At 37.4% G+C, this 13,480-nt stretch overlaps 3 protein-coding genes across 4 annotated transcripts in view; all 3 read right to left on the bottom strand.

Moving 5' to 3' along the window:
* LOC126183729 (uncharacterized) overlaps nt 1-13,480 on the bottom strand; it is a 345,488-nt gene that overhangs the window by 316,460 nt on the left and 15,548 nt on the right. The gene's annotated exons all lie outside the window — the stretch shown is intronic.
* The window catches only part of LOC126183727 (uncharacterized), a 40,476-nt gene that overhangs the window by 11,756 nt on the left and 15,240 nt on the right, over nt 1-13,480 (bottom strand). For both annotated transcript variants that reach the window (XM_049925927.1, XM_049925928.1), the window contains exon 2: nt 320-380. The gene's annotated coding sequence lies outside the window, so the exon portion shown is untranslated. The remainder of the gene's footprint in view (nt 1-319; nt 381-13,480) is intronic.
* LOC126183728 (uncharacterized) overlaps nt 1-13,480 on the bottom strand; it is a 192,103-nt gene that overhangs the window by 163,399 nt on the left and 15,224 nt on the right. The gene's annotated exons all lie outside the window — the stretch shown is intronic.

Raw genomic sequence — 13,480 nt, 5'->3', positions numbered from 1 at the left:
TGCTTTACGCAAAAATATCAAATTCTGTCCATAGCACAAGACAGGTTTAGAATGAACAGCCGACCGGCACTGCTACCTATGAATTTCTGAGTGAAATTTACCAGAAAGTGGACAATGGTGAATATATTATTGGAGGATTCCTTGACTTGTTGAAGGCATTCAGTATTATAGACAATGATGCACTACTACAGAAATTAAATGAACTAGGCATAAGAGGCACACCTACTGTTGGGTCATATCATACCTTTGCAGACACAAACAAATAGTGAAAATACAACACACTGCATGCAACACAATTACAGACCAACACTCAGCTTACCAAGAGATTAAATATGTTGTTCCCGAGCACCAGTCAGGCGTTCCTCCTAAACGTAAATGACCTAAAAACAAACAAATTTCAAAATATTTATCAGTTTGCTGATAACACAAGCTTTGGTTAACTTTTCAGATAATCACTTTGACATTTCCACATAATAAAGCTGTCCTCAACCCAAAGGTTATCTGGAACACTGCAGTGCATTACTAGATATGGTCCCAATGGAAGTGGTATACCCTTGCTTCCTCTGACACTGAGCTGACGTATGCAGACAACTACGCGACAACCCACAGTTTACTGTGGACTCCAAGCCATGGTGAATCTCAACATTTTTCAAACTAATGAATCATTGCCAGATGTGAAAGAAGTAATAAGTAATAGGAAAAGGCCCAACTGCAGATTAAAACCTGGACCTTTTGATATTTAATCTGACATCTAGACACTGAGGCACACACTGCTTCCACAGCTCAGAATAAGGAAAATATTGGAATGAGTGTGATAAGTAGTTTCTCACATAACTGTACTTTGCCACAGAAAGAAGGGAAACACACTTGAAACTTTAAGGTGAATTTCATACTATTTATCACGCAGAATAGTATTAGAGGTGGTGGGAGAGGAACTATACAACGGTTTCTCTCCTGTAAAATCAATCAAATATGCCCCACAAAGGAAAGCAACAGGGTGAGTCAGCAGAGTTGTTCAAGATTATCTTCAGGTTCATCTCTGAACAACACTAAAAGAGCACTAAGGATCTATCATCTTGGGAGTGAGCTTTTTTCACACATGATATACAAGTATTTAGCCACTTGTAATGTCCAATTAGTCCTAGAAAATAGAAACAGGAGTAAAGTAATACAATGAAATTGTGTTCAACACCTTCACATAGCCGGCTTTCTGATGTGAAAAGAAGACAGTCTACTGAAAAGGATTCTTTGGGGTCATCATCAATGAAACTAATGAAGTGCAGGAAAATTGCATTACGCAGTTCAGTAATCGTATAGGAAGACATGTATAGAAGTTAGTACCAAATATTCAGCTGTTTTTGATAAATAACTTAAAATATTCTGTTTGCATGTGTGTGGTACTTGTTCATTTATATTCAGTCAGCTGTGCAACTATTAGCAGCAGTATCAGTACTCCAACAGTAATTCACGCATCACCCTAGCCAGTGTTGACTGATACCACCATGCAGCAGCACTGCTAGTTAGTTGGTTGCGTGTTCCATTGATCAATCGCATGGTACGGTAGCTGTTATGATGTGGAACGTGTCAAGTGCACAAGAAATGCACATATGAAACAAGATTTTTTTAATATATAGATATTACAATACATAGTTAAAGATTAATATTTCTATTATTTACCCCATTCCCTTAAATGGCACAAAATGCATATACTATATTTATAGATTTATTTATTCCTATTCAAGAATTCATCTATGGTATAGAAGGAGTTGTCAAGGAGATATGATTTCAATTTATTTCTGAAGCTATTACGGCTGTCTGTCGGACATTTTATTTCATCTGGTTATTTGTCAAAAATTTTTAGAGCAGCATATTTTACCCCTTTCTGTGCCAAAGATAAGTTGAGTAAAGGATAGTGAACATCTTTCTTTTTTCTGGTTTATGATCATGAATGTCACTGTTTTCAAACTGGTCTATGTTGCTGAGAACAAATTTCATTAGTGATTAAATGTACTGTGAGGCTGTTATAAGAATTCCCAATCTTTTTAAAAGATGCCTACAAGATGTGCGACTATGAACCCCACACATTATTCTAACCACTTTCTTTTGAGCAGTGAATAATTTTGTCTGAATGTTGAGTTACACCAAAATATTATTCGGTATGTCATCAGAGATGAAAGTATGCAAAGTGTGTTAGCTTATGAATTTCTATATCCTCAGAAATTGGCAATTATTCTGATTGCAAAAGTTGCTGAACCTTGCTTTAGAGGAACCAAAATATGAATTTTCCAATTAAGTTTCTCATCTATACGTACACCCAAAAACTTAGTATGCTCTACCCTGTCTACTGACTTCTGTTGATGTGTTGTATTTAGTTCAGCTTCCTGTTTCAGATAGGAAGCGAGGTCATTCACATATATCAAGAACAGAAGGGGACCCATGATTGAACCCTGTGGAACACCTAATGTAATTTCACCCCAGTTAGATGAACTGGCAAACTTATTTAAATCACTTGACCCATATAAGGAAACTTTTTGCTTCCTGTTCTGTAGATATGACTTGAACCACTCATATGCTATTCCATTTATACCATAGAATTGTAATTTCTGTAACATAATGTCATGGTTCACACAATCAAATGCTCTGGACAAGTCACAGAAAATTCCTGTTGTTGACATTTCACTATTTACAGACTTTATTATGTGGACAGTGAAATTGTACATTGCTGTCTCAGTGGAACAGCATTTTTGAAATCCAAACTGTGATTTACTAAATATCCCATTACTGTTGAGACGGCTAACCACTCTTGAGTACATTACTTTATCAAAGATTTTTGAAAATGGTGTAAGCAAGGATACTGGCTGATAATTATTGACATCTGTGGTGTCTCCCTTTTTGTAGAGAGGCCTGACAATGGCGTATTTTAACCTGTCTGGTAAAATACCTTGAGTTAGTGATGCATTACATACGTGACATCAGCTGTAATTGCTTTACATTGTTTTCATATCTTATTAGAGATGTCATCTACTCCAACAGAACATTTATTTTTCAAAGATTTAATAATTTTACTTATCTCACAAGGGGCTGTTAGGTGAAACTTAATCTGACAATTTTTTTTCAGAACAGACTCTTCCATGTATTGCCTGGCTTTTTCTTTTGAACTGTTCTCACCCACCAATTTTTTCTCCTACACTTAAGAAATGGTTGTTAAATACATTAGCTACTTGTGTACTGTTGGTTAGGATGGTCTCATTCTCTTTAATAGTACATCTACATCTACATTTATACTCCGCAAGCCACCCAACAGTGTGTGGTGGAGGGTACTTTACGTGCCATTGTCATTGCCTCCCTTTCCTGTTCCAGTCGCATATGGTTCGTGGGAAGAACGACTGCTGGAAAGCATGTGCTGGAATCTCTCTAATTTTACATTCGTGATCTCATCAGGAGGTATAAGTAAGGGGAAGCAATATATTCGATACCTCATCCAGAAATGCACACTCTCGAAACCTGGACAGCAAGCTACACTGCGATGCAGAGCGCCTCTCTTGTCTGCACTTGAGTTTGCTAAACATCTCTGTAACACTATCACACTTACCAAATAACCCTGTGACAAAACACGCCACTCTTCTTTGGATCTTCTCTATCTCCTCTGTCAACCCAACCTGGTACGGATCCCACACTGATGAGCAATACTCAAGTATAGGTTGAACGAGTGTTTTGTAAGCCACCTCCTTTGTTCATGGACTACATTTTCTAAGGACTCTCCCAATGAATCTAAACCTGGCACCCGCCTTACCAACAATTAATTTTATATGATCATTCCACTTCAAATCGTTCCGTACGCATACTCCTAGATATTTTACAGAAGTAACTGCTACCAGTGTTTGTTCTGAAATCATATAATCATACAATAAATGACCCTTCTTTCTACGTATTCGCAATTCATTACATTTGTCTATGTTAAGGGTCAGTTGCCACTCCCTGCACCAAGTGCCTATCCACTGCAGATCTTCCTGCATTTTGATGCAATTTTCTAATACTGCAACTTCTCTGTACACTGCAGCATCATCCGTGAAAAGCCGCATGGAACTTCCGACACTATCTACTCGGTCATTTATATATATTGTGAAAAGCAATGGTCCCACAACACACACCTGTGGCACGCCAGAGGTTACTTTAACGTCTGTAGATGTCTCTCCATTGAGAACAACATGCTGTATTCTGTTTGCTAAAAACCCTTCAATCCAGCCACACAGCTGGTCTGATATTCTGTAGGCTCTTACTCTGTTTATCAGGCAATAGTGTGGAACTGTATCTAACACCTTCCGAAAGCCAAGTAATACTACCAACCCCAGTGATTACTTTTCCTGTCTCTCTTCTAACAACATTCCATATTAATTTGATTTTATTGCTGGAGTTGTTAATTTCTTCTCTAACATACATATTTCTTGATTTCCTTACAACTTTTCTCAGTATGTTACAATAATTTTTATAGTGTAAAACTACTTCTGGATCTTTACTAGTTCTTGCTGTCTCATACAGTTTTCTTTTTCTTTCTGAAGACACTTTAGTGCCTGTAGTAATCCAAGGTTTCTTTGAAAAGCGTGTGATGTTAACATTTAGTAATTTTCTTTGGGAAAAATGTTCAAAAAGGAATATAAATTTATCAAGAAATATGTTGCATTCATCATTAACATTTGGCTCATTATATACATCTCCCCAATTAACATTTCTTAAGCTCTCTCTGAAGTGCTCTATAGATACCGGGTTGAGCGACCTCACACTTACTTAATGGTTTCCGAACTGTAAACCTTGTTAGGTTTTGTAAATTAATCAGTTGTGAATCATGGTCTGACAATCCATTTACCACAGGAAAAGCATGTGTTTGTTTTACATCCTCATGTACAAATACATTATCTATTAGTGTGCTACTGTCTTGAGCTATATGTGTAGGGGAATTGATAGCTGATTCTAAGTTATAGTTATATATACACTTCTAGTTCACATTTCCTATCAGAATTACTTCAGGGTGTATACACGGACAAGAAAAAATAAATCCTGGATTTTTCCCGGATTTCCCAGTTAAAATTACACTTTCTCCTGGGTGAAAATACACTTTTTCCCTGTCAAGTGACAGTATACTTTTCCTTGGATCTGCAAAAGTTATCAATCCTTTGAACGGTTATAGAAAAAAAAACACGTTTTGGAAAGATCTTTGATGTGCAGCAACATGTACGCTGCATATTACGAAAGTTTAAATTTAAATTCCACCAAACGCCGCATGTTACTTTCCGAAGCATCAAAATCAAGATTGCAATGCGCTTTTGTAGCCAGTCCTAGCTTGTCACGTGATCTCGCCAGCCGATGACAGCTGATCTTCTAGCGTAGGATACGTGATGTAGTCAGCCAATAGCAAAATCAGTGTTAAGTAGCTCGTACATACAAATAGGAAAAGCTAATGGTTTAAATTAACATACACAGCATTACTACAAGAAAAGCAAAGCTTTCACATACAATATTGATCTCAGAGATTAGTAAGCTGCAAGAGAAGCTAAGCTTTCACATATAATGTTGATTTTTTTGCGCGTGTTACACTTTAAGGTACAACACACAAATGCGTCAGTAAAATTTTTAATAAAGACATAAATGTATGATGATCTGAGCTCGAAATTTTTCTAAATGTACGTCCTCAAAGACTTGATTTTTAAATGAGAGTCAAACGCTCTGTGATTTAAGAAATTCATCGTACATTCTCGCACATAATTCATCTTGCATAAAAGGAAATTTACTTTGAAAGTAACACTTTTCAAACAACCATTCGAAATATTTTCCCGTGACCTGTTAGAAATAGGTTCGTTTCAGTAGTTGCCACAGAGTGCCAGAAACAGGCGTCACTGCACTTGCGCATCTACGATGATGCACGAAGCCCGTATGCTCGTAAGTGTAAAACATTAAAAGATCTTACACTGTGTTATAAAAGAAACAAAACATCAGGATACTCCAAGAACATCGGAATTTCGTGAACCATACTACAATGCGTAATTCGGCTTAAAGTGCACATTCGTATGTCCAGATTTGGACGTAAATTATCTTGAGTACCGGTACTGTATTGTCTCATGTTTGGTTCTTTATTATGGCATAATGCCATACGTGCTGGAACATGAAAACACGCGCTTTTGAAATGCGGCGAACAGTTGAAACTAGCCCATAGTATGGATTTAAACACTTCGTTTCAAATAAATTGACTGCCCCAGCGGAAAAGATTAATAAAAGCCAAATTTCTTTAGCAAACCGACAAAAATAACTTCATTGTTCTGCAAGGCGATTAATGGCTGACTGTCAGAAAGGTGGAGATAAAACCTGAAACTAATAACATATTTTAGCCTTCCGTAATTATGAGAACGTATTTTAAGTCATTTGATAGCTCACGGCCATAGATATCCGTTTTGTTTTCGTTTAATGTGAGAGCAATAAATAAGAGGAAACAGCAAAATCACTAAACGTAAACACGGGTCACGTGGAGACTCCCCACTAGAACTCAGACCGCTCTGTGAATCAGCCCCGGATCTCCGATATTTCCGAACCGGGGCAATATTGGATAGTAGCGCCCAGCCACACGGCTGTAGCGAGAAGCGGGGACAGGTTCTTCCCATACTTGACTAAACTGCACATGCACAAGGGCCGGTCCGCAACTGCTCAAACAAATCTAAAGTAAACAGTTGTGACGTCACGCTCATCGGAGACAATTTGTTGTTAGGAAGCATTGCATAGTCTTCCCAAAGCCTTTGACACACTTTGCAGTTGGCAAACTGCTTGTATGAGCACTCTGTTTTATATGGCGTATTTCTTTTGCGACTTAAGCTTTATTTTCGTTTTTTTTCTCCTGATCATGTTTTGTTGCTGCAGAAGAGGGATACAGTAATATCCTTTGTTAGAGTATTGGTTCTTACCCGTCAAAATCACAAAAATTTAACTGAAAACAAAAACTAAAACAATGAAAAATTCCCGGAATTCCGAAAAATTCCCGGGTTTATCCTTATTTTCTCCCGGATGAAAAAATTCCCGGGTCTTTCCCTGATCTCCCGGTTTTCCCGGGTCGTATACACCCTGTTACTTAGAAAGTTTACGACTGAAATCACCAGAGATTAATATCTTCTTTTTGTCTGACAGACAGCATAATAGGGAGTCACACTTTTTTATGAGCAGCTCCCAGTCTCCTAATGGGGACCTATACACTGTTGCTAATATCAGTACTACATTATCTAGCAGAAGTTCACACGCACAAACCTCAAAGTGCCAATCAACACAAAATTTGCTTACTTCTACAGTTTTGCATTTATACCCTTGTTTTATGAAAATGGCAACTCCTCCTTTATCCATCCTAGATCAATAAGTGTAAGATGCTAAATTATACCCACTTATATTGACACTATCCATGCCCACAGTTACATGGTGTTCAGACAGACAAGAGTATATCAATATCACTCTTATTTTTGAGGTCATCTAAACACACTAATAGCTCATCTACTTTATGTTTTAAATGGTTCAAATGGCTCTGAGCACTATGGGACTTAACTTCTGAGTTCATCAGTCCCCTAGATCTTAGAACTACTTAAACCTAACTAATCTAAGGACATCACACACATCCATGCCCAAGGCAGGATTCGAACCAGCGACCGTAGCGGTCGCGATTCCAGACTGTAGTGCCTAGAACCGCTCGGCCACTCTGGCCGGCTTTATGTTTTATTGCCCTGATATTTTGATGAAGTAAGTTGATACTGCCCCCTATTTACTGTACATGAAGTTTCTTTTATTCTATTTATCTTGATTTTCATCTGTCTGTACTTTGGCTTTAACCTAAAAAACCTGTCTGCCTGGACCCATTAACCACAGGGATCACTCCTTGTGCGACTGTGGACCCCCTTACAGTTTCTGCTAATACAGAAGCTAACATATTTTCCCCATCCTATTCAGGTGCAGGCCATGTGTAGTGTACCCCATTGCCAGAGTACTGGTTATTCATCATTTTTTAATGTTTCTGTCAATACAAATTGATAAAACAAGTACTGCGCTACACTAATTTGGGACCACTCTATTGAACATGCATGTAAAATTTCACTTTAAACATAATTTTGTTTGTAACAGGGAAACAAACCAATGCTTTCATTGATGCAGGGAGTTGCATGAAAGATGTGATTAGCAGTATTTGTTTTGGCTGACTCCAGCTACACACTGCAAAAAAAAAAAAAAAAAAAAAAAAAAAAAAAAAAAAAAAAAAAAAAAAAAAAAAAAAAAAAAAAAAAAAAAATGCAAATGTCTGCTGAAACACATCAGAAAATTTACATGACGACTATTAGGAGGGACACCATGGATGAGTTGTCTGGGTGTAACAGTAACTTCATTTATAGGCATCTGCACGGGTATCTAATGTGCATATAACGCAGTAGGAGCTTCAAATTTAACATCACTTCAGAAACCTGCATGTCCCTGGCTAGGTATCCTACTGTGGAAAGGAGCCTAATCTACATTTCATTCCTAGCACACCTCCACATTGTTGAAATGTGAAAGCTAGGTCAGATAGACCACCACGCTCAACATGGATCAAAACCGGGTCAAAACTTGTACAGTGGTTCCTGGGATTAGTCTGATCATATAGACAGAAAGTGTGGCACAAAATGGTCATATAGGAAAAATTGTAAAACTATTGTCAGATAATTGTTGCTTCTTTGATCACTAACTCTAAAAGGATGAACCAGATACATTAAAATAATCTACTCAGTAATTTGGACAGGAATCTACACAACATGCAAGACAAACCCTTTTCCACACTCATCTCATTGTATTTAAGTGGACAAATCATTATCAAGACAAACTGCTGCCCTTTTTTCGGAATATAAAGTGCAATCAAGGAAAATGTGGCATAGCACCACTGGTACACAACAAGCAATGCACCCTGGTGGGTCCCCCTGGAGTTGCCTTTGTGTCAGAGTACAGTGCCCTATTCTCAGTCATGTTAAGACCACTAATTTCTACCTATGTGACTGCAACAATGTTCATCATGGCAAAATTGTTGGCCTTATCAGGCTTAATTTGTACTTTTTACTGCCAACCACTCAGTCTCCTTTTGACACCTAACTCTTCTACTCAATGAGTAACAGCAGCCAAGGGGACAGCATGGGATAGTACATTGATTACTTGCCATCACCCCTTGCTACCATGTAAGCTTGCTCATTTCCATGGATTCCTGCATGGCCTGACACCCAGACGAATGATACTTCATTCCCTTGCTACTGTACTAAGTGAAAGGTGTCTTGTATGTGTTAGCTCCTTTGTTTACTGAGTACATTTGCTGAGTGATCTATATAGCACCCAAGGCATCACAGCAAATGAGTAAATTATTCCAACAAATGCACATCATCTGCTCCTTTAGGATTGTAGAGATTCCTTTGTCAAATACAGTAATTTCATCTGGAAGTCAACTCATAAAGACACTGGCAGGGTAAACTACTGAGCAGCTGATAGTACATCCCTGTTTAGACCTATGAATGTAAACAAATCATATAAAAATTAGTAAATGGCTTGTTTAAAATAAAATCTGATGTATAAGATTTCTTGTACTATACTTTCTCTGACCCAGGGTCCCAGACTTAACCTGCACTGGTAAGAGCAAACACAGACAACATGCAACAGGTCAGTCTGACTGGAATTTGAACATATACATCCTGACCATGTGTCCAGTCCTCCTGCAAAGGATCATTACACTTTGTAACTGGTGAAAAGCCACACTGATGGGATATCTAAAGAGAAGTAGGCTGCTGTCTTTATACACCTCCAGATATTAAAGTCTCTTCACAGTACCCATTAACCATCATAAATATGCTATGGACACTTCAGCAGATGGAAGAAGACATTCAACAGTAACTTTAAAACATACAACATACCAAATTCTGCTGGATACACAGCACAGTTTACTAGTGCCATCAACGACCTTTTGATACCACGGAACTGTTGCTGAAGTAAATGTATCTCTGATTTTAGCAGGAAAATTGTATCATGCCATCAGCCCAAGTTATCTACATGAATAGCTACAATATAGGTACAATCTACTGATCTGATATGATCCACAATGCTACAGCTGCAAGCCACACAGATGTGAATTATGTTTCTTTGTATATAAATGCTGCCATTGCATATTCTTGCCGGTACAAATTAAAATTCTTTATTAATCCAGTAAATGTTTACAGATTGTGGGATGTCATTTGAGCAAGAGCATCCACACTAGCGTGCACATGCTGCCGCCCCCCCTCCCCCCCCCCCCCCCCACGCACACACACGTTAAGTAACATCAGAAATCAGAATACATTGTATTAGTGCAATCAATTAATTCTATTACATCTTGCTTTAGCAGCATTAGCTGTTTTTGCATGTTTTTGCTTCAGGGCTGCTGCACTTAACATGGTCTGAAAATTCTGTCACTGACTAAAAGCCACGATCTAATAAAAATGGTCTTAAAGATTTACAAAATGTGAAAATGGGTTAATAACTTATTTTTTGTGGCAGACTATTGTCCATTTCTACAAAAATTATAGAAAAGGCAGATTTCTACTTAGCAAAAAGAAGACACATTAAGTTGCATACAGGCACAATTAAAAAGACACTCACATACAAGCCTTTATCAGCAAAACAGAAAAACACACCACTCATACACACAAGCTAGCACATCTTATGCACAAAAGACTGCCGACTCCATCATCTCTGGCCGGAATGCTGGAGTTGGCAGTCATGTCCGCATAGGGTGTGCTTGCTTGTGCATATGAATGGTGTGTGTTTCTCTTTAGCTGATGAAGGCTGTGACCAAAATCTTTATGTAAGTGTCTTAACTGTAACTGTCTGCCACTTCACTTCATGTGTCTTCTTTAAACTAAGTAACAATGTCTTTTCCTAAATTGTTGATATTCCTATCTGGAGTTTCTGTAACACTATTTGTAGTAAAGGTTTTACAGGCTGATGTCCTTACTGACTCCACACAGAGGCTGCCTGGTATCCCGCTCATTTATGTTAAAGTTTTTGTTTCTCTCTAACATATTTACATGTTTCTAGAACAAAACTGCAAGGGAGTGAGAACTGTGGAAACTTGCTTTGAGAGCAAATAAATGCAGGCTGTACCATACATTCTTAGGTGTGACATTTGTTTTTATTGTGTGTGTGACATTGTAATTCGGTCAGCACCAGCAAAGGACTTGAAAGAGCAGTTGAACAGAACGGACAGTGTCTTGAAAGGAGGATATAAGATGAACATCAACAAAAGCAAAACAAGGATAATGGAATGTAGTCAAATTAAGTCGGGTGATGGTGAAGGAATTAAATCAGGAAATGAGACACTTAAAGTAGTAAAGGAGTTTTGCTATTTGGGGATCAAAATATCTGATGATGGTTGTCTTTGGGTTTTTGCTTGTAAGAAGAATCATTATACAACCCTTAATTTTAACTTTATAAAATTTATTAGCAGACTTTCTAGACTGTAGTTGTATGTGAGAATCCCAGTGCTACAATTCTGATAAGAAGAGATAAATCCAACATCCTCTTTCTGGATTCAATTTGTCTCCCACATTGAATTTCCCAACTGGAAAATAACAGGAGAGTAGCATAAAATATTTTCATTTATATCTCTTAGGTAGATGTGTTCACTCTTCCAGACATTAAGAATGGGTTACCAATTCATTACGTACAGGTTTTAACAATGGATGGCATACAGACAGATATAAGAGTACACAGCTACACAAGAAATTAGATCAACCCTGCTATTTGAAACAGAATTACCCATTCAACTTCCTACAAACCACTAAAATTAGTCTCTGTAGGAACTCATTAGACCTGCTTCATTGTGTTATGAGAAAGTAAGTTATTAATTATGTTCCTGTGTCCTAGCACACTAATAAGATTTGTAGAAACAGGTAAATTCTTATGTAGCATTACATAATACTGTGCATATAGTACTACTTTGAGTCCACTTAACTGTATTATGGTTATTTCAGCTCATTTTAATGTGTGAAAAAGTATTTAAAGAAGTGCATGTACACAGAACACAGATGTGTTTACTTGATCTGACCATCCTGATTTGGATCTTTGAAGGTTTATTCAAATTCCAAATTATTCCATGCAAATGCCACAATAGTTCTTAGTCATGGCCATTGGTGACACATTCCTCTTTAGACGCGTGTCCATCTTCACACGAAATGGTGATGACCATGGCAACATGAGTATGCAATGATAAAATGTCCAACCTTTGTTAGGGTTGATTTACTAGTGTGTGCTGAAAATTAATGTCTCTAAATTTTTTATTCTGTTTGCAATTTTGGTTGAGGTATTACATGTCATGCACCTTACTCTGTCAACTTTCACACTTCACTGACACAAATTGCAACTGTAGTGTGTAACATGGTGGCGTTTAACATAACTATGTCGGTGCGTGAGAAACAGCATGCTGTAGTCGAATTTCTAACTGCAGAAGAGTTTGTTCACACATGGTGCACCATCTCCTTCAGCATGACAATGCCAGACCACACAGGTGCACTGCGACATCTGCAACAATTGGATGCCTTGGATTCATTGTCATCCTCTGTACAGTCCCAACTTGGCCCCATCTGATTTTCATCTGTTTCCAAACCTTACCTTGGAGGACTTCACTTTGACAGGGATGAAGCAGTGCAAGCAGAGGTGAGACTGTGGCTCCAACAAAGTCAAACATTCTACAGTGAGGGTATCACCAAACTGGTCTCTCATTGGGTGAAATGTGTTTGTTGCCAGGATGACTACATTGAAAACTAAAAATGTAGACATGATGAATAAAGATATAGAATGTTAATGAAGTTTGTTTTATTTAATAACCTTAAAGGGCTTTCACATAAAAAAACTCTGAGACATTACTTCTCAGCACACCTTCGTACTGCTAACAATAAATGTTTCAGAAGGTACCTTCCAATTGCACGTGTATTTAACAGAAATTATATAAACACTTCACCTAAACACACAGATGGAAGATATATTTTGAAATGTAGTGCGTGGAATAAATCAACTCCTTACAGTGTTCTTTTCTTGCCCACTATTAATAGTTGCGAAAACAGTAAATTCTTTTGCTGCATTAATTTCTTTATTATTGCATTGAATTTTCATATTAAAAATTCACAGCTCAATATTTTATTATTGTGATTTTTTTCTGCTAATAAGTTCTAGATGAGGCGTGACTTGTTCTAAGAACTACTTTCATAGAATAAAAAATAAGCAAACATTATAAAAAGAGAGATTTTATAGAGCACATATTGTTGATGGTGAATTCAATGCACTGCTGTAGACATTTTCAAATTTTATGAGAGTGCTTTTCCAATAATGTACAGAAATAAATAAATAAATAAATAAAAGCACATTACAGTCTTTATGTAGTGCCAAATTTTCTCAAGAACAAATGTTTCAATTTGGTTTCATT

The sequence above is a fragment of the Schistocerca cancellata genome, chromosome 4 (assembly GCF_023864275.1).
Source record: "Schistocerca cancellata isolate TAMUIC-IGC-003103 chromosome 4, iqSchCanc2.1, whole genome shotgun sequence".
NCBI lineage: Eukaryota > Metazoa > Arthropoda > Insecta > Orthoptera > Acrididae > Schistocerca > Schistocerca cancellata.
Note: the sequence above shows the minus strand (reverse complement) of the source record. Positions and strands in the feature narration are given on the sequence as shown.